The 20,106-nt window shown below is 39.4% G+C and overlaps 2 long non-coding RNA genes across 2 annotated transcripts; both read right to left on the bottom strand.

The window, feature by feature from the left end:
• Nucleotides 1–371: 371 nt before the first annotated feature.
• Nucleotides 372–18,372, bottom strand: Gm41327. Its single transcript, XR_875351.1, has 2 exons — nt 18,252–18,372; nt 372–1,349 (listed from the first exon to the last, which is right to left on the bottom strand). It is a non-coding gene; the product is annotated as a predicted gene, 41327 (long non-coding RNA).
• Nucleotides 8,108–11,333, bottom strand: Gm38516. The gene is made up of 3 exons (XR_384106.3): nt 11,138–11,333; nt 10,304–10,453; nt 8,108–9,095 (listed from the first exon to the last, which is right to left on the bottom strand). It is a non-coding gene; the product is annotated as a predicted gene, 38516 (long non-coding RNA).
• Nucleotides 18,373–20,106: the final 1,734 nt, after the last annotated feature.

Genomic DNA, 20,106 nt, shown 5'->3' with positions numbered 1-20,106 from the left:
TTTCTCACTTGAAACTGGAGCTAAAACATGACAGTGTAATTATGAGAACTGAAGTGCTAGATGAACAAGTCTATATGGGTTTCTCTAATATTTGATAGACTCAAGCCACAATTGCTACTGTGAACGTGGGGAAAGTAAATAAAAGGATCAAAGTAAGAAAAGGATGTCTTTGTGGAACCACAACTTTCAAATCAGAGTGAAAATTCTGAAGTGTTATTTACACACCTACTTTCACGTGCAACACGTCAGACATTTACTGATATTAAATGTGTCGTTCCTACTTTAAGGGCTTTATGTATCATTGAGGAAGCAAGACAGAGAGATGTACTTCAGAAAATAGCCATAATACCAAAGTCAGCGTCAGATATGAAGTGTGTATAGACTGTCATTTATTAGAAGTTTGGGAGTCTGGCGGTGAGTGCAATATGGAAGAAGCAACTTGCATCTCTAGAAGAATGGTTATACCAACCATTTGATATATCCCTAGAGTGCTATACCAAACTTTTGGTACCCAATTGGATATCAGAAGCAAAATGTCCTATTTAGTTTCCTTTTCGGCTGCTCCAGAAGAACACATGGAAGACTGGAAAGTTGGTGAGTTTGACACCTGGGTTTGCTGTATAAAAGAGAGTAGTCATCATTCATCAACTCCATATAAAGCATGGACTCCATACAAAGCAAAGACACAACTAAGTTGGAGATCAAAGCACAGTGATAGCATGTAAGGAGGACTAGCTGGCCATTTCGGTCCACAGGGACTGGGAGGCATGGTTCCTTTAAGACATAACTGTCCTTTTCTGAGGACTATGTTCCAGGGGAGCAGAGCAGTTCACAAGTAGGTAGATCCTGTACAGGAGCAGTTCCCAAGCCAGAACGTGTTCTAATCAGTGCTGCAGCTGAGGTCCAGCTTCAAAGGAGAGTAATAAAAAGCATGTCCGTTTCCTACCAGTAATGAAGGTTCTCGCCATTGTCTGGCTACAGTATCCTCATCAGTAAAATGAAGACATTGAACTACAGTGTCACTACAAACACTTTGATTTTGCCACAGCTGTTCAATTATTTTCCACGTCCTTTTGAACATTTTCTCCAAATTAATCTTTGCACATTGTCTAGACTATGCTGGATCAATGAAAAAAAATGAGAAATAAATAATTAGAAGAATGAGAAGAATTTCTTAATGAGCACAAATGATTGAGAGCACTCAGTCTCACGCATTAATGACTTTAGGGTGACACTGGGCACATTTTTAAGATTTGTGTGCACAGAATTGATGCCGAGAAGATAATTCTGTCCTTCTACAGGTTAGGTGTCTGGATCCCAGGTATGTATATATAGGGGTTAAGGAAAACCTACGAGAAGAAAAGAAGCAGTGTGTTATTATTAAACTGGATGGAGCAGAGGACTTAAATCAAGTGTAGTTCTTCCCTGGATAATGTCTGTGTCCTCTTTCACTGTGCAGAAGGCTTAATACCTGCCAGGTGCTTTCAACCGCTCAGAAGAAGTGCACTTAAGTAGAATACGAGGTGTCATTTTGAGTGGTGAACTTTGACCTCAGAACTGGGGAGCCTGGCCCGAATCTTGGCACTAGAAACTCGTTTGTCTTGTTCTTGTTGATTACTTTCTTGTTGTCTGATTTATAGGGTCCTAAGAGTGAAGATCTGAAAAAGAATCTTGAAGATGTATACCCCATGACTCGAAATATAGCTTCCCATGGTATTAAATGAAGATACTTTGGCCACCCAATATTTGTAGAGGAAATCAAATTAGGACCTTTCCTGTAAGCAGAGAAATCTGCTTGCAGCAGCTCCCCACTAGGTATTACTCTGAGCTGTCTAAGGCCATTTCCTCTCCCAGACAGCAACTTATCTGCGATCTCAATCTTAGGCAAACACTCTTACAAGAAACCGGGCAGCTCCAGGTTTTATACCATTAGCCCCTGACTTCTAAAGAACTTCTTCAAAGGCAGCCGGTTGCCAAACCACATTTACAACAGTTGATCATCCATAGAGAATGGTGAAGTACAAAGAATAGGAATAGGTTTTCTTAACTGAAAGAGGAGAACAGTGCTCCATTCAGTTAGGCTGTGGAGAGGAGAAGAGAAAAGACATGAGGGAGGCTTTTGAAAAGTCATGTTATTGTAGATTCAGGATTTCCGCAGACTCATTCATCGCAGCAAGGCCTGAGTCCTTACACATTCTAAGAGTGAGGGACAACAACTGGATTTTGAAAAAACAATAATACATTGATACATATCAATGCACCTTGCCAATGTAGCGTTCATGAGGTAAGCACAGAATCCCTGTAACACGGAATATCTGCTTCCAGAAGAGAAAGCCTCACTGGCTGCAGTGACTTAGCTCGCTCCATACCAAATGAACTAGTAAAACGGCCAAGTGCTTGAAAATATGCTCAGATATTTTACACCTCTCCTACTGCAGTCTATATTCATAATTACCAACTTTAAGTATTTTTTTTAAAGATGCAGCCATAAATCCTTGACATGTCTGTACATGCTAAAACTAAGAATGCTAAGGAAGCAAGGTACAGGTAGTTGGCTGTGTTTGTAAGTATGTGACATAGAAAATGTGATTAACTAAAACTAAGATTTTGGATTGTGCTATGAGATGGTGGCGTATTATCCTCTCTCCCGCAGTCATGTTCTAACTGAAACAAACTAAGAATTGATAGCACCATTTTTTCAATTGGAGAACTGGTTTTTTTTCTTCAATATACTCCATGCAGCATGAAATCCGTTCATCAGTTCCATGTGTTCTGTCATGTTTTTATTTTAATGATTACTTTGGAACACAATAATTCTTGTGAATAATATAAAAGCTGAAAAGTAGCAGGTGGTTTGATATAAGTAATCTAGACATGGTATCTAACACAGATACCAGGTATCTTGTGTAGTCTATAGCAAGTGTTCCTGGCTTACAAAGACAATGGAGAGAGCCACCAAGATTGCTCAGTGGTGAGGTTCACTTAAGCTTAAGGAAAAAGAGTTCAATCCCTAGGACCCACAGGGAATGACCTCGAGAGCTGTCAGTCAACAGGCAGGAATTACAAAGAAAAAAAGACAATTAGAAAACATTGTAGAGACCCCAGCCAGTTCTGAGGCTGAAGCTGGTTTCTTTTTTCCAGTCTGCTTTTATACATTTTAAGTACATGCAAAACAGTAAGATCAGTTCTGGGTCAAGGAACAAGCAAGGCAATAAACAAAATCCTGTAAACCCCTTTCTAGGGGCTAGTCAGGGCGACCCAGACAACAGGACTGCCACACGGGCCTCAGATGAGTCCCTGCTCTGAGATTTGCATTAACTCAAATGAAAATGTTCTTTTTTCTTTTTCTTTCTTTCTTTTTTTTTTTTTTTTTTTGGTTTTTTGAGACAGGGTTTCTCTATGTAGCCCTGGCTGTCCTGAAACTCACTTTGTAGACCAGGCTGGCCTCAAACTCAGAAATCCACCTGCCTCTGCCTCCCAAGTGCTGGGATTAAAGGCGTGTGCCACCACCTGAGCCTATTTCAGAAACTAGCCCAAAGTCAGATTCCTGCCTGGAGCTTACTTTCTTGTTCTGGCCTGATATCAAATTCCTGCCAAGTTTTTAGAAGCAGTTCCCAAAAGCTCTCCATGATGGAAGGAGATAGTCAACTTTTCAAAGTTGTCCTCTGACATCCGCATGTACTCTGAAGCGTGTGCAGAGCCAACACACACGCCCATGAACACATGTACACACCGTCATACACTCAGACACACACACACAAACATGCATGAACGCTTACATGAACACACGCATACACACGATGAAAAACACATGAAAGAGAAGACAGCCTCAGATATTTAAGACTGTGTGGGCTAAAAGTCTCTAAAAGCTACATTAGATGATTTGGACATTTCTCAAGAGATGACAAGATGGCAGAGTATTAACCAAGGACCTGCAGCTAACTTTTAGTGATATAGAATATAAAAATAGCAAAATGGCAAATTTAATAAAACTAAATGATAGTCCAAATTTATAAAACAATTATGATATATATGATAAGAGACTGCTGAATATTAGAAACTAGTTAATCCAGTGTGGGAAGTTGCTTCCTACTGATGTACAGAAATGTTAGAGACAGAGGAAAAGTGAGAAGTTTTTTGGTTGAGAGATGTTACCCATATATTTCTCTCGGTGTACTAGTTCATCATTGCAGCTCTAACTGTTTAGCTTTTGACAGACTCTCAAAACAGAAACTACCATTTTTTGAGTATTGAATTTCCGGTTAGGCAAAAGACATCCTGTTTAAAGTCTGACATCTAAGATTGGGAAAGAAAAACAAAGACAACTTAAGAAGCAAATATTGTCCCTTGTTTTAACACAATTCAGAAAATTAAAATTCAGACAGAGATCTTTAAAGAATTAGTCAAGCAACTATGAAGAAACACACACACACACACACACACACACACACACACACACACCCCATATAAAATCTGGCAGACACATAGTTCCTGATCTACCTGAATTGAAATTTGAATTTTCTCCAAGTTAAATACAAATGCTTTCACATAGAAACATGTTACAACAAAGTGGTGGCACTTTGGTATTAGGAGGAGTTGTGTGGTATGAACTGGAGGAATTTGTTAAAATATCCACCATAGAGTTGTACTCTGCATACTTTTCAGAAAACATTTCTTTTGACAGAATTTTAAATGGCCAGTGCATCCATCTAGTAAGGGAACTTCTATGACCCACAACAGTCAATCTCTTAAACAAAATGCTGTTCCTCACAAGTTACTCTGTTACCATAGAAGGCTCTTGAGCTAAATACCGAAAAGGGACAATCTTGCCTCCAAACCACTCTCGCACACCCAGCACAGAAATACACTTTAAGAAAATGCCTTCCTTGGGGATTCCCAGCTACAGAAGAGGTAAGCTTCTTTGCTGCCATTGTGGGAGGAAGGCAAACTTTATCAGAGCATCTCCTTGGAGATACACAGGGATGTATTTCTGCTGTAAGGGAACCTACACTGACATTTAGACAGTTCACTCAGGTGAAACAAAGAAGTTTCTGGGTGGCGTGGGAAAAGAAAGAAAACATGCATACATGATTTAAATTCACAAACTAAACAGATTCCATTACTGACTAAAGAAATAGAGCAGGCTAGCCCCTCCTTTCTCCTCGTATACCTTCAGTTCATCCTCCAGTGGCTCCTTGTTCCCATTCAAGTAGAGTTAAGTACATCTTAATTGAATTGCTGCCTAAGAGCACCTCAGGAAAGGGCAAGTTTAAATGTTTAAACCTGTTGATTTTTATTGTTTTCTTACATAAAACAATGATCTCCCAACAAATGGTTACATAAGATGACCTACATAACCTGGCAAGGTGACTGCCAAACAAGATGACATGAAGAGTAGAAATCATAGATGGCAGTAATTGTTGTTGCTTTCATGGCTACTTGATTTGGTCACTGTTACTATCACAAAGTATTAGAAAACAAAACAAATAAACAAACAAACAAACAAACAAAAACACTCAAAATGTAATTTCTTCCAATATAGAAAACTTTCCCTTTCTGGTCTAGTTCCTAAGCGCCATGTTTGTAATTGCATTTCTGGAGGATCAGTACTTTTAGGATCAGTATTAACGCTGAGAGAGCTTTTAAAATACCCTAAGTCACCTGTGACCTTTCCATCCTTTTCTGTGAAGTCCCTGCTCCAATTTCATCCTTATGAGCATCGCTTGAGTTGCTCCCGTCCCCTGCAATACCTTGTTCCCACTCTTTTCCCCATGTTGTTTGCCATAGCCACTTCCATACTTTTGGCCACTGACAGTCAGCTAATGACAGCCCATTTCTCTTCTGACTGCTCATCAGCCTTTAGGGAACATCATGTCACGGTGACATTGACTTCCTTAATCACAAGTCAATCAGCAAATTCAGATCCTAAATTGAAAACATGTTTCAGGAGAAATGAGAGGCAGGTTTTTCTGTATGTTGTAGTGCCTGTTGGAACCATACAAGTTGGTGTTATTTTAAAAGAGAAAAAGAAAGAAGGAAAGAAGGAAGGAAGGAAGGAAGGAAGGAAGGAAGGAAGGAAGGAAGGAAGGAAGGAAGGATGGATGAGGGAAGCCCAGCTCCTCAAGGCCATGACCCAACCTCTCTTTTCGGGGGTTTACAATCAATTATTTCCATCCTTTATACTGAACCTGAGCAGTTTTGGCCTATAATTCAGGGTATAGTAATGTGAAAAACTGATAGAATCTGAGAAAATGCCTCAATAAAAGAGTGACAGAGAAGTCCTTGGTTTGAATTTTAATTGTGATGCAGAAGTTATAGTAACGTTTGGTTTTGCACAGACATTGTTTCTACTCTGGTGGATAAGTAAGGGTCATATCCCAAACTAGCTTTAAACTTGCTTAATAATTGAGACTTATCTTAGATCTCATTCAGCAACAAATATATTCTTTGCATGCTAATTAAACAGTGCATCTGTAGTCATAAAAAAAAAAGAGTATACAGCCCTTCCACATCCTGGTCCCAACTCATACACAATGCAACCAGAGTCCTTCACATCCAGAGCAATCCTGTGCTTCTCAGTGGTCCAGCGCCTACCAGAAGGATTGAAAAGCTCAAGTTGATGTTTTCTCTCATTCCATTAGAACTAGGATTTATCAGTTTTCTCAACTATGCAAAAAGTTTCCTCAGGGGCTGGCGCGTAGAAGCACTGACTGCTCTTCCGAAGGTCCTGAGTTCAAATCCCAGCAACCACATGATGGCTCACAACCACCCATAATGAGATCTGATGCCCTCTTCTGGTGCATCTGAAGACAGCTATGGTGTGCTTGTGTATAATAATAAATAAATCTTGGGACCTGCGCAAGCATGGTTGATCAGAACGAGCAGAGGTCCTAGAACTCGGTTACCGACAGCCACATGAGGGTTCACAACCATCTGTGCAGCTACAGTGTACTCATATACATAAAATAAATAGATCAATCTTAAAAAAAATAGTTTCTTTGATTTTGTTTTTTATTTTCACAATAATTCTCTTCTAATAAGTAGATCTGTTTTATGGAGTGGAAGTGCTAACACCTAAATCATAAAAGTCCAACATGGATGGTTATTGACAAGGACACAGGCTAGATTCTACATTCTATTAGCAAAAAAAAAAAATGAAAATTAAAAATTTGTGTGTACTTACGTTTGATGATTTTAAAAGTTGTAAGACTTTTTACACCTTCACAAAGGTAAGAGAATATATGACATTTTACTTTCTCCAGTCACAGAAAAGGCCTTTGACTGCACAATGCAGATAAAAACATCCTTCTCTTTTCAAGGCAATGAGTAACAAGGAGACTTGTTGACAGGATGGATGTGATTGGATATCAGTTGCTGGTGACAGATCCAGCCATTGTTGCCTTGGGCTCTCAGTGCTGACTGAAAGGTCACCAGAACAACTAGAGAAGTGGTGTTTCCTTGTCAGCACAGCCAGACTCCATGGCTGTCTAGGACAAGTCACATGGGTTCCCAGGGAAGCACTCATCGAGTCTCTGGTAATCAGAATGATTGGAGAAAAGAGAGAAGCTAAAGAATGTCCAACCACTGCCAATTTAGAGAAGAGTTCCAAGCTGTCCAGGATCTTCCCCTTTCAATGTCTTCCCCAGATATTTAAGATGTATTCAGTAAAATACAGCAAATAGTTCAACTCCACCTTCCAATGCCCTGGTTCCCAAGTCTTCCCATCCAATGCCTTTGCACAGGCTCAGTGGCTTAAATTTTACCTCTCAAAGTTTCCTTCAGAAGAGTGGTGCTTAAATTTAAAAGTCAACTTGGCCAGCTTAGAGCAGGATGAAGAGCTGGTAAAACTATACCTGTGGCAGCCATTCTAGAGAAGAGCAGCAACTGTATTAAATGAGGAAGGGCCATCCATCCTCAGGAGTGTGGACGCTGTCTCAGCAGTGTGGGTGGATATCACCTTATCTCAGAACAAGAAGATGCATCAAGTATAAATTCTCTCTCTCTCTCCCTCTCTCTCTCTCTCTCTCTCTCTCTCTCTCTTTCTGTGTGTATGTGTGTGGTGTGTGTCTGTCTGTCTTGTGTCTGTCTCTCTTTCTTTCTCCCTCCCTCTTCTTCCTCTCTCCCTTTCAATTGTTTAATAATTTCAGCTTTGAACTCTTTTCTAGGGATATGATACTGGAAGCTTGATAACTGCTCTGCTATGAACTTGCATGAGTTCTCTGAAATATCTACTGATTTATGACACCCATATTTTACTGGTCTTGGTAAATGGACTTTCAAGGTTTTTTATATTGTAGAATCTACACAAATATCTCTTATCCCAGTCTGGGTTCTTGGTTTTTCATCCTCACATTGGAATTTTCTCTTAAATTTCTTAACATTTAGGAATTTGGGTTCCAAAATTTATCTACTGGTTTTAGAAGGGCTCAAATTTATAACAGTATCATGAAACTTCTGTCTCCATCATTATATATGCCAACTTCTAATTAAAAAATGGAGAAAAGTAGGAGTGCTCAGGGGGAAAGGAGGAGAGAGGCAAGGAAAAGTAAAAAGAGGGAAGAGAGATGTACCATTTAGTACTCAGAGTTTGGGGTTGTTTTGTTTTGTATTGTTTTTACTTTATAATAACTTGCCCACATGAGAACTAACCTGGATCCTGTAATAATTCTACTATTCCTTCTTAGGAGTATACATCCAAAGGCCTAACTTTGTGGCCCTATCTTTGAAAACCTGAGCATTCTAGACAAAACTTCTGGCAACTAAGTCCCATCTCCTACGTTTCCAATACTTTCTCAATTATCACCATTATCTGGGACCCAGATAGTCAACCTATGAGCTCATGTCTTTCATAAATGTATTTATTTTATCCAAATAGCCTCAAAGCTAATATCTAGGTCTAATATTTTGTATAACCACAAATATTAATATCTTACAGGCTATGGTCCATCTTCAAGGCAAAGTAAGGTACGAACTCAAGTCAGGAGCTTGACGCAGAAACTGTTGAAGAATGCAAGACTGAATTGTGTTAAGGTAACATCCAAGACTGGCCATCACAGATCTCCAGAAGAGTCAGGGTAAATTTCAAATCCCATCCTCTATAAGGAAATGAATACCATTCACAACCAAATCCAACAGGAGCACACAGGAAATTTGTGGTATGCAATCTTCGTAACAACTCATCAGACCTTTTGATGTAATGTGTTTCTATGTAGAGAAGTGTTTTTATCTTGATAGCAGTTTTAAACACTCACAAGTCAAGAAGCATGTCTAGTAGTCTCTGTGACTTTATAACCCAAGCTACTCTGGACTCACCTCCTGCTAGATGACTTGGCCCTGTGAGTTGGTCTTAAGGTCAAGACTGTATGAATGAAAGTTCCTGGAAACAAGCCATGCCTTAAGCTGAATCTTCCACACACCTACTGTTTAGAACCTCAAAGTGGAGAAACTTGAATACTGTAGAAGCCCCCTTACCACACTCCCTTAATAGCCATTCCTTGCCCATCTACAGGTTTAATGGAACATCCTTTTGACTATCAGACCAAATCTTTCATAATGCTTTAACCATTAATTTCCATCAGTTCAATAGCTAAGAATTCCATCAGAAAGGTTCTAGGGGCCCATAGCCAAGGTTCCTTCCTCTTGAAGTAAATCTGAAATTTCTACCATTGTACTTTTTACATCTTGATTTATGACGTTTTTTGTTGTTGCTGTTCTGTCACTATAAAGACTTCAAGTAATGGTCTGTCCTTTGGAACATGGAATTTGGGGTAACCTAAATCTATATTCCCAAGCCATGGTCATATATGTTTGATTCCAGAGTAAAGTATTATTTATTCTGCTTGAGTTTTGAGCTGTTTCTTGGATGGAGAGCAACAAACTCCATTCTATGAGTTCCCAGCGGCTTTGGTATAACCAGTTAGTTAGTCTCAGCACCCACGTATTCTCCCTTCTCTCTCCCACCTCTTCTGTGAGTGTGTTCATATTTCCTTTCAAGGCAGCTCTTCCTGCTAGGAAGATAACTGGGACCTTAGCCCTGATGACGGCAAAGAAAACTCCAGCATTATAACAGACCCTCCCACAACATCTTAGGTCAAACCTCCGGAGGAGCAAATCCCTAGAATTAATGAGATAGAACGTGCAACCAGATGCCAGATGTCTGTGCCTCGCTCCAAATTCACTGACCCTTTCCAGACTGCAGACACCTACACCCTGTGTCTTCTGCTTCCTGGAACTTGCTCAGCGCCCCCACCCTTCAACTTAAAAGTTTCCTTGGGGAATCAGAGTGCAGCCTGTTCATACTTACTCCTCCTGTTTTGCAGACTGAGAAACAAGAGGGATGCTCTTAAAGATACAGAACTACAAATTCCTTCTCGGAAGACGATCATCTGGGCAGCTTAGATTTCCAGAGAGATAAGGAAGACACGTAATGCTCTCTTGGCCCAGGTCCTGCCAGCTGGAAAGAGGAAGCCATTTGCAAGAATGCCAGCTACCATCTCTTGATGCCCACTACCATATTTCTTCCAAGCATTTCCCATAATTCTGGGTAGTATATTTTACTCAATTTATCCTCCTTAGAAAGAAAGCCAAATAAAACCAACCAAGAAGCCTTGTATATTTTCACCTTTCATCTGCATTCTAAGTGTTATTTACTAATATAAACAATTACTGTTGAAAATTCGAATTTTTTTGTCAATGACAGACAAAACGTAGGAGTGATTTTATATTATCTGCTTTGTCCCTTTCCTTTATGAAAATTTGGAAATAATATCAATAATACAGAGAGAGAGAGAGAGAGAGAGAGAGAGGGAGAGAGAGAGAGAGAGAGAGAGAGAGAGAGAGAGAGAGAGAGAGAGAGAAATAGATAGCCAGGGACAATTAACCTTCCTCACCTGCCTCCCTCTCCTCTCCTCTCCTCTCCTCTCCTCTCCTCTCCTCTCCTCTCCTCTCCTCTCCTCTCCCCTCCCCTCCCCTCCCCTCCCCTCCCCTCCCCTCCCCTCCCCTCCTCTCCTCTCCTCTCCTCTCCTCCTCTTTCCTCTTCCCCTTCCCCCTTTTCTTTTTCCTGCTCTGGCTCCCAGCCTTGCTTCTGAGGGTGTTAATGGTCAGGCACTGCCCCAAAACAACTCACAGGAAAGGTTACCTGTGAGTGTAGTGCTAAATGACAACAAGGTCATCCTGAGTGTCTCAGCTTCATGAGTCAAGGCCTGCAGTCTGGAGATTCTATTGCTTTGTTTAGGGGTTGAGGGTTTTACACCCCTCCACCTACTTCTGTCCCAAGTGAGTCAGTAGACTTTTCCTGCCAGGCACAGCCTAAACACTCCCCACTTGGCAAGGGTAGGGGGTGTTCCCACAATTGCTCACTGACCTTTCATCTCTTAAGAGAATGAAAGGAGCAACCCAAACCCCTCCCATGCTGCCTTGGGAGCAAAGCTCACAACACAGCAGCAAACAGACTCATAACCCCAGCAAACAGCACTCTCGGCTTGTGCTATATCTCTTCGTCATGCAGACGGCCCTCCTGCAGAACATAACATTGAAAACCAGGAAACGTGAGCTTCGTTGGCTAGCTCCTGTGTTTTCTCCTGGGGCCCCTCTGATCGCAAACAAAACCACGTGCGCTGGTACAGGGGGATCCCTTCATCCTCCCAGTGACGCAACCACAGCTGAGGATGGGTGGGTGCAGCAGCTGTGAGAGAGGCCACACAGCAGAACACACAGGGTCTGGGTGGGGTGACAGGTGGTCCCTTGGCTGGAAAGAAGACACTAATACCCCACCCCACTCACAGACACACCCCAAAAGTAATCTTTACTGACTCACTGACTAAAGTCACAAGAGTTTGCCAGGCATAGGGCAGAGTGCCTGCTAGAGACATTTTGATGTAGAGGCAAAGAAGGTAGCAAAATGAATAAACCATCCTCTGCAGGGACCCGGCAGTCTAGATGGAAAAACAAGACTGCTTGTCTCTCCACCTCAGCTTTGTTTTATGCCCAATTCATCTCGTTGTTTCTGCTGTGATTCATACTTTTGATACCATTTCTAATGTGTAAAGTCTGCTGTAAATATCTTATAAAGAGTTCAATTGTAAATAAACTAATGTTGCCGTTTAAAAAAAATGGCACAAAACGGTGAGTGCAATGAAAAAAAAAAAAAAAAAAACGAGATGAGTCAGCTCTGCTAGGTCTCTGATTATTCCCTCTTGTTTGTTGGTGACATGGTCTCTAGCTAGTGTCCTGGGTAACCTTCAAAATCACTGTATGACAGAGAATAAACTTCTTGTTTCAGTGCTGGGGACCCAGGCCTCACTAATTAAGCTACTTTGATGACCCTATGATATGTGATTTTAAAAGTCACTCCCTGTTGCCCTTCTTTAGCACTTCCTATCCCGTGGGCTTTCCTCCGGCTGCACACTGAACTTGAGATGTCTTTCCTACACTCACCATCTGTGAATGAGAAATTCTCCTTCCGGAGCCAGCCCAAGCTTGCCTTCCAGTCTGCAGTCTTTCTGACCTCCTGCTACTGGGCAGCTGTTTCCCCCGCATGTTTCTTGCTTATTCCTCAGGCATCTCACATGCTCTTTGCTTTTTTACTTATTCATTTTTTTAATGTGTTTTTGTCTTCTAGTAGACTACCATATCCTTGAGAGCAGACGGCTTGGGCTTATTCATTCAGTAGTCTTATCTTCTATAGTGTGTGCTACTTAACAGGCAAGATAGAAAGAGATAACAAACAAATCGATGTGTGATAGTCTGATTAGGAAGCACCCCGAAGTAACCTCCAGTGAGTCACGGCCTGTGAACACCTTCACTAGGATGCATTTAGAGTCTTTGACTTCCTTCTGACCAATAGAAAGGCTGAAAGTAACAGGATTCTGTTTGTGTGGCTACTCTGAATACGAATTCTTGCAGCCCATAAATCTTGTATTCATATCTGAATTCTTAATGTTGGCATTTTTTATTGTTTGCAAACAATACCAATTTATAACGATGGCAGAATGTTTTAGTTCTGTCTCCTTTCTCACATGCTTTGAGTAGCTATAGTTTAGTAGATAGGTATTTGGAATTATTGGGTCTTGGCCAAGTGATACATTTATTGAGAAATCTCTGTCTTCTCTCCAGTCACAAATGTAACATTAAACCTACTACATTGATACTAGTATAATCAAACCAACTTTATTTTAATTTAATTCTTATGACATTATTTCTCAGTTCTGACATTTAAGATGTCTTGCTTGCAAGCAGCATTAAACCATCTTAAAATACAATATCCTTGCCTATGATTTTAGAAATATTTTAATTTAATGAAATCAGTGATGTATTCTGTATTCTTCCTATTACCTTTGATGATTTTTCTCACTTATTCCACTTTTCCTTTATTTTTTAGTAACTGAAGAGTATAATACAGATCAGTGGAAAAAACTTTATTAACATAAATGAGACCTCCAGTTTGATCCCCAATATTAGAAAGGGGGACAGTACTTGAAGTATTATCAATTTTACTGGCTATCTTAGTCACTGCTCTACTGCTGTGAAGAGATGCCCTGAAAGTGGCAACTCTTATAGACTTACATTTAAATGAGACTTGCTTGCAGTTTCAGAAATTTAGCCCATTAATCTCGTGACAGGGAACATGGTGGCATGAAGGCAGCCAAAGTAGCTGATGGTTTTAAATCCAAATCCTCAGGCTGTAGGAAGAGAGAGACTCTGGACTTGGCAAGGGTTTGCAAGACCTCAAAGCCCCACCCCATCTCTGCCCCACTCAGTGACTTGCTTCTTCCAGTAAGGCTACACTTCTTAATGCTATACCTGAAGCATTAAAATATATGAGTCTATGGGGACCATCCTTCTCAAACCTCCACACTTGCTATTACATGAAGAACTCTACTCTTGTCAGGCATAATGATGTATTCTTACAATGCCAGAACTTGAGAATCTGAAGCAGAAAATCTTCAAGTTAAAGGCCTGATTATACTAAACAGGAAATCTTATTTCATAAAGTAAATAAAAATTTTATCCCAACTGTACATTTGTTCTTGTAGGGTAATGTGAAAGCATTTTCCCTGTCCAATCACACTAAAATATTAGGGCAGCAGGAGCCCTGTGATTGGACAGGGAAAGGGAGGCAGAGCTAAGAGTTGCAGGGACAGAAAGGGTCTCAGGGAGGAGGGAAGGCCAAGATGGAAGCAGATAAACAGGAAGAAGAACCTGAACCAGCCTCCAGTGGCTTTAGTTAGCCACAGGTAGTTTTGATATTAAAGGATAGAAAAATTGGGATATTTGTCTAACCTAGGTAGGCAGCTTTTATTGTTATCAATTGGTTCCGAAATTATTGTTTGGCGTCTTGTGAATTGAGAATTTATTGATACATAAATCTGTTTGTTTAATTATAAGCTTCTAGAGTTTTGATACAATCATGTAAATGGGTGACGGCTGACCGTGGGGTGGATGGTCATTGCATGGTGCTAGCCTGGCAACAATGACCAAGGGACTCGGGAGCTCCAGCCCAGAGAGACCACAGAGTTCAGATCACCCAGCTGGAGCCATGTGGTTCCTCAACAGGATAATCTGTCTTTTGTATATGGTTTAGACAGACAAAAGTTCATTCCTGCTATGATCAACTTCTTAATTATCTATTTCCTTTCCATTATTTTATTAGTTTCCATCTGTTTCTTTTAATATTTTCATATAAATAAAATTTATATCAAATTAGTACTTTTATCAACTCTCTGACAAATAAAGAACCCATTTTTTTTTTAAATCTTGCCAACATCACTCACTTTGTCTTTTCAGCTGTTCATGCCAGGCACTTAAATTCTCTCTCATTATATACCATGGGCCAAAAGTTGTTTTAAAATTCAATGCTTGTTAAAACTCATCCCCATATGAATTCAACATATTTACCCTTTGGTTTATAATACTTTAAAGATTCTTAAGTTTTACATAGCCAAGTCTAAATATTAATATGTGTACATTCTATAATTCTGGTTGTTCTCTCTTGACTCATGTTTTTTAGCATGATAGTTCTATTAGCAGTTTTGGTTTTTTTCAGTGTTTCATGGGCCTCATAGAGACAAAAGTGTCTCCAAACTTTGTTTCCCATTTAAATTCTGTTTCTACTAGTTAAAGTGTAGGTTGGATTATGACTTCAAATGATCTGTTCAGATGTCAAATTAATAAGAAGTGAGCTTTGGGTGTGTATTTTTCCATTGTCAGTTGATTAGATTAAGTAATAGTTATGGCATTAATAAGGCACACCTGCAGAAGCATCTGTGTGGTTGTTACCTGAGGGCCCACTATGAGTGTAAGCAGAGCCATCTCAGAGGATGGAATCCTGAGTGAATAAAAAAGAAAGGAGATGTTTGACAAACAGCCTTTCCATTTTTCTGATGCCTGGCGTGTTGTCAAACAAGCTATTCCCTCCCTGGAATTTATACACTGTGTCTTTAAACCATGAGCCAAAATAAACATTTATACCCTTAAGTAGCATTTTGCAGGTTTTTGGTCAACAGTAACAAGAAAGATAACTAATATATAAAATTGGTATTGGAAATTGCATCTCTCGCCTAATAAATCAGACCTTAATGGTTTACAGGCCTAAGGAGTTAATGTGTAGGATGAATGTGAGAGAGTAAAAAGCTACCATTACAGAATTCCTCAAATGCCGTAATCAGAGCGTAAGGAACCATCTCAGTGGGAGATGCTGATAGACACGTGGTAAGGGAAACAATGGCTCTATCAAGGACTGAGTGAAAAGCCTATGGTGATCCATCCTAGAAAAATCCATCTGGCTGTGTCCTTCCCATTCCTGGCAATCTGAACTAGATTAATTAAAAAGTTATGGACTAAGATATTATATAGAAGTTGCAAGTCGACATGACTTTCAACCAGGGACGTGGTGATTTTTCAGAGCAAAAGGTGCAGATGAATCAGAGATGGACAAAGTAACGATAATTGCTAAAGAAAAAACCTGGCACCTTTCTTACAGACAATAGCAAAGGTGTCCCATAAGCAAACCCAACCAACTAAAAGCCACAGCTTTGACAATACAAACTAACTTAGAAGGAGAGAGACTGAACTGTTAATGGCAGTATGAAGGTTCTCTGTCCCAGAGTGCCATCTTGGATTCAGTGGCAAAGGTACCCAGAGGCCACTGCTTCTGTGGTCCAAGGGAACGAAGATGTATCTTAAGACTGAGCAAAATATGCTGTTGTCCTCACAGTTCTCGTTGCTATGGAGACACATGGGCTCATGATAGATTTCCCAAAGCCTCTGTGGCTGCGCGACAGAGGGTCAGATACCTGATCTGATGCTCTTGAGTAGGCTGTGAACGAGCTATAAATATAAATCTCATGATGCAGTGGGTATTCCCAGAATATTGGAGCTGCCAGGAGTTTAGTACCTTCTCAGAGGAAGCTTCAGACACTGAATAAAGCCAACTCAGAAGAGAGGACACATAGGCTCAAAGTAACAGAAATGAGGGGCGTGAGTCCTGAGGCTTTGTCCATGTGTTAGACATAGAGCTGCAGAGTTTAGAGTTTTCCTTCTGACTTTTAATCTCATTTGTGATCATTTTGTCCTTATTATGTATGCATCCTTTTGGAATGAGAATATTTATTATGTGCCTTTGTTTATTGGAAGTATGTAGCATTTTTTTAAAAAGTATGTCTGTGTATTTTTGCACATGTGTATGGGTGGCCATGGAGAACAGGAAGGGGCAAAGGACCACACTGAGAGCTGGAGTCACAGCCAGCTGTGAGGTACAAGATGTTAGGTGCTAAAAACTGAAGTTAGATCCTCTACGAATACAGTGAATTCTCATATCTGCTGAGCCATCTCTCCAGCCCATTAAAACTGGTTTTAAAATTTCATAGAGGTTCACAGTTAAGATATTACCTTTGGTCTCAAAAAATATTTTGGACTTATGAACAGAGTTAAAACTATTGAAGACTATGGGCACCTTTTGAAATTGAATTGAGTTTGTTTTGCATTATGAAATGGCCATCAGACACTTGAACTCAGGGAGAGAGGATACAGTGTTTGAAATTGTTAAAGTTTACATACATATAAAGTTAACAAGAGATTGATTTATGGTGGTTAATTTCTCTTGTCTTCTTGGCTGAATTAAGGAACACTCAAATGAAGCACAATTTGGAGTGTATTACTGAAATGTTTCCTGAAAGATTGATCTGAGTAGAGAAGGTAGACACACTCTAAATGTGGGTTGGAACCATCTCATGCATGGGGCCCTGGACTGATGAAAACAGGAGGCAGGGGACAGATGGGGAAATCAGCTAAACCTAGCATGCCCCTGTCTATGAATTCTGGTCAGTAACATGGACCCAAAGTTCCTACTGCCACACCTTTTTCCTACAATGTAATACTCTACCATTTAAGAGCCTTTGGTCACATATTTGGTCATAACACTATGAAAGGAAATTAATGGTTCTTTTTATTGACATTTCCGATTTAGCATTAACATGACAGTGCACTGGTATTTCTCAGTTTCCATTATTACCTATGAAGAGAAACTGATCTCCGTCTAACTTACTTCCCTTAAAGGCAATTTTTCCTGAATTTTTTTTTCTGGTTAATTGCAGACCTTTTTGTTGGGTGTTCTACAGTTTTGGATAAAAAAAAATCTACTGGTGGATTTTTTTATACTGGAAAATGACATATATTTTGTGAGGGTGATTGCTTTTCTGAAAAACACTATTTAGGAATAATATTATCAAAATTTATTTTCCTAAAGGAATAATATTATCAAAATTTATTTTCCTAGAGGAAAAATATTATCAAAATTTATTTTCCTAGAAGAAAAGGGCATATCGTGCTCCCTGACCTTTCTGTGCTCATATTAACCACACACACACACACACACACACACACACATACACACACACACTTCTTATTCTGCTCTCCACAGTTTTAACCATTATTTTTAAATTTTCTATATCCTCCCTCTTTGATCATTCCTTGGAAATTTCCATTTATACATTTACTAATTCTCTCTTCAACAGTGTCTATCCTGCTGTAAAATTATAATAGCTATAATTAAGTTGGTTTTCCTACGATGGAGAACACACACAAACACACACTCAACAACAACAACAAAAACAACAACAATAAAAATGCAGACCAAAACCAAATGTGATTTCTAAAGGTGAATTCACAATTTCCAGCACGACTGTATAGTTCTTTCAATTTTGAATCCACTGGTACAGTTGCACTATGATCCAATTTCTTCTGAAAATCCTTACCTTTGAGTATTTCATTGAACATCAGGCCTTGGCTTTTGGCTCACCCCAAAACAATTTTATTTTCAGATAAGCCTTGCTTTTCTGATGCTTTCCACTCTTTTTTTTTTTTTCTGATACACACCTACAAAGTGAAAAGACACTATGAACAAGGCAACACTTATAAGGACAACACTTAATTAGGGCTGGTTTATAGGATTTAAGGTTCAGTCCATTATCATCTTGGTGGGACGCATGGTGCCATCCAGGTACACATGGGGGCTGGAGGAGCTGAGGGCTTTTTATCTTCATCTAAAAGAAGCCAGGAGCAGACTAGTTTCAGGCAGCTAGGAAGAGAGTCTCAAAGCCCACTCTGACAGTGATATTCTTCCTCCAACAAGGCCACACCTACTCTAACAAGGAACACATCTCCTAATAGTGCCATTCCCTGTGTTAAGCATATTTAAACCACCATAATTTCTATCAATATCTATCTATCTATCTATCTATCTATCTATCTATCTATCTATCTATCTGTCTGTCTCTTTGATCTCTCCCCCTCTTTCTCTCCCTCCCTCTCTCTCCCTCCCTCTCTCTCCATATATATATATATATATATATATATATATATATATATACTGCTGTGATGGTAAATGAATAGAGAAAGTGAGCCAAACACAAGCAATACTCTGTTCCCTGGCAACAATGCCTCCCATTTCTCTGAACATATCTTTCCTACAGTGATGGACTGTATGCTCAAACTGTGGTGTAAATAAACCCTTTTTTCCTTATGTTAACTGTTTCTTTTTTCTTTTTGAGATTTCATTTTTTAAAACAGTCAAAAAATATTTGATATTGTAATTACAAAAACCTTCTCATGTACCCCTCCTTGCAATCTTTCAATTCATGATCTAATTTTCTTTAATTATTGTTACATATATATTATACATATAAAATACATAATACTATATAATTATACTTGTATAATTATTTGAATAAATAATAAATAATTTAATGATTCTTAACTATTAACAAATTATCTATTAAAATAATTAAATTATATAGTCATGATTGTACAATTAATTATGTTATAATTAAATATTACATATGAAACAATATATACATACACATGTATATAACAATATATAATATACACATATATTACTAAATACATAAGTATAATAAGAGCCGACCATTTATCTTATGACCAGTGGTTTGCTTTTCCCTGGAGAAGACTATTTTTGTCTTCTGTCAGCATTTTTTTTTAATTTTTTTAATTAAGTATTTTCCTCATTTACATTTCCAATGCTATCCCAAAAGTCCCCCATACCCTCCCCCCCCCACTCCCCTACCCACCCACTCCCCCTTTTTGGCCCTGGCGTTCCCCTGTACTGGGGCATATAAAGTTTGCGTGTCCAATGGGCCTCTCTTTCCAGTGATGGCCGACTAGGCCATCTTTTGATACATATGCAGCTAGAGTCAAGAGCTCTGGGATACTGGTTAGTTCATATTGTTGTTCCACCTATAGGGTTGCAGACCCCTTTAGCTCCTTGGGTGCTTTCTCTAGCTCCTCCATTGGGAGCCCTGAGCTCTCAGCATTTTTAGTTGCCTATAATTTTTTGTGAAGGACTGAAGCCTTATGAGCTTTTCTCTCATCCACATTAGCATGTTATATATTTTTATTTTAGATGTGTATATGTGTGTGGGTTTGTGTACGTGAGAACTATGACTGCATAGACCAAAAGCTTTCAGATCCCTTAGAACTGGAGTTACACATGATTGTGAGAAGCTGGCTATGGTTGACTTACATCTTATTTTTTTTTTTAATCATTCCATTTGTTTACATCTCAAATAATATCCCACTTTCCAGTTACGCCTC

The sequence above is a fragment of the Mus musculus genome, chromosome 15 (assembly GCF_000001635.26).
Source record: "Mus musculus strain C57BL/6J chromosome 15, GRCm38.p6 C57BL/6J".
NCBI lineage: Eukaryota > Metazoa > Chordata > Mammalia > Rodentia > Muridae > Mus > Mus musculus.
This window is presented reverse-complemented; position numbering and strand designations above follow the sequence as displayed.